The sequence below is a fragment of the Aplysia californica genome, unplaced genomic scaffold, assembly GCF_000002075.1.
Source record: "Aplysia californica isolate F4 #8 unplaced genomic scaffold, AplCal3.0 scaffold00125, whole genome shotgun sequence".
NCBI classification, from domain to species: domain Eukaryota; kingdom Metazoa; phylum Mollusca; class Gastropoda; order Aplysiida; family Aplysiidae; genus Aplysia; species Aplysia californica.
Window position 1 is genome coordinate 1,234,063 of NW_004797395.1, and position 1,991 is coordinate 1,236,053.

General features: G+C 39.0%; 1 protein-coding gene across 4 annotated transcripts in view; it reads right to left on the reverse strand.

Annotated features, from left to right (window-relative positions):
- Window positions 1-1,991, reverse strand: part of LOC101859323 (sodium-dependent multivitamin transporter) — a 67,624-nt gene that overhangs the window by 36,020 nt on the left and 29,613 nt on the right. For 3 of the 4 annotated variants that reach the window (XM_013081309.2, XM_013081310.2, XM_013081311.2), the window contains exon 2: window positions 1,551-1,700. The gene's annotated coding sequence lies outside the window, so the exon portion shown is untranslated. Of the gene's footprint in view, window positions 1-1,041; window positions 1,506-1,550; window positions 1,701-1,991 lie in introns of those variants that run through there. The other variant, XM_005096304.3, reaches the window with a different exon arrangement.

The window sequence follows — 1,991 nt, forward strand, 5'->3', positions numbered from 1 at the left end:
ATCCCCTTGCTGCATGTTGTTTCCTGGCCTCGACTGTGACAAATTTGACTTGAGATTCTCTCGACACGTTTTATCGCCGCGCGTATTTATTTATTTATTTTAATTCTCTATTCTCTCGTTCTTTCTCTTTCTTTTTCTTTCTTTCTTTTTTCCTTTCTTCCTTTCTTTTTTTAAAACACGCACGACAGTGAACGACAACCTCGTGTCCAATTTCTTCGACATAATAATATGGCCTGCTGCACGGCGCTGTCAAAAACTTCAGCCTGAGCTATCCTGTAAAATCGCCTGGTTTTGCAAGCCTACGACATGCAAGAGGACTGCTCGCCATAAAAAAAAAGGGGAAAACCATGACACATAGAGATCTAGGCCTACATGCATAAAAGAGTGGGGAAAAAATTGAAAGAAAGCAAAACATAAGATGCCTCCTATCCCGCAGTCACGCACCCATTGAAAGATCAAACCTTTGAAATAAGCAGTCAGGTCAAAGGAATACATGTGTCATCAGCTACATTATGATATAAGAATATGATCATTGTCTTCTCTTTAAACGAGTAAATCTGTTACAGAGTGGGGCTTTTTAAAAAGAAATTTCAGTAGAGAAATGAAAACAAATTTTCGCCTCAGATGTGTAACCTTTCAATACAACAAAAACACCCACGACAAACACACTACACAGTCCAACCTGCTCTGACGGTCACTTGTATAAGACAATAACCTGTACAAAACGACCGTTTAATTCCCATTTCCTCCCTTGCGTGTTTTGGGGTTTGGGCTTTTTTTTTTTACATTAAAATGAAACTGTGTAACACGGCCACCTGTCTTAGACAGACAGATTTCTCATCAACAAAGGGCGGCAGGTAGACAGTTTCGGCTGTATTTTGTAATTCCGTTGTTCAAAGCTTCGGGATCGTTATTGTGTAGCCCACACAATGGAAAATCAATTTTCTGCTAAGACAAATATGATAAAAAGCGCACTCCGAAATGTCCTGGAGTTGAGCATTTAGAGAAATACGCAAATGGTTAGGCTAGGTCCTACCTTACCTTTTATGGAATATTTGTATTCTTCACAACAGCTGCCTACTGCCCACCCCAAGGATATATGTGGCCTCCTCTTGACATGTTATCAATCTTGTCAGAGGAACAGAGTACAGGAAGTTTGGGGCGAATTTTAAATGTGGTATCGATGAAGACAGTATCGAATAAGCCTACCAGGTGTGATTTAAGAAATTCATTTTGTTCATATGGACATGAGGACTATGAAAACAATTTACTGGAAAAAAGGAAAGATTGGGGGAGGGGGAGGGGGAGGGCAAGTACCAAGACTCTTTCTTATGATTTTATAAATACACGGATCGTCATGACATTTTAAAAAATAATAACGTATATATTTCACGAACAGAATAGGTCGAATGCACACACGTATAATTACGATGTTACAAGGTATAACAGGCTACCCATCTCATACGCTAAAAGAGAATCGATACCAACAGAAACGTCCGGCGCAAATGTTCGCTTCGCAGTAACAGCACTTACGAACTTCTCGTACTTACGTGGGTGTTAATGGTTATTCCCCTTCTCCGTATAATTTATAAGACAAGGCTGGTCTGGTAGAACTGAAGTTTTCTTTCGCAGCGCTAGACTCAGTTACACTGTCCACAAAATGCGTAGACTCTAATCTCAGCTGCGACGACTAGAGAATCCTGCAACAACAAAAAATAAATAAATAAAAGAACTGCATAAAAAGCCATTGCACATTTTTAACCGTCTTAATACATCTTCCTTTACACACATACAAAAATCACACAAAAAACACATACAACAACCATATAAAACGTTGATGACTTCAACGATGATGATGATGATGATGATGATGATGATGATGATGATGATGATGATGATGATGATGATGATGAAGATGACGATGATGACGATGATGACGATGATGATGATGATGATGATGATGATGATGATGATGATGATGATGATGATGA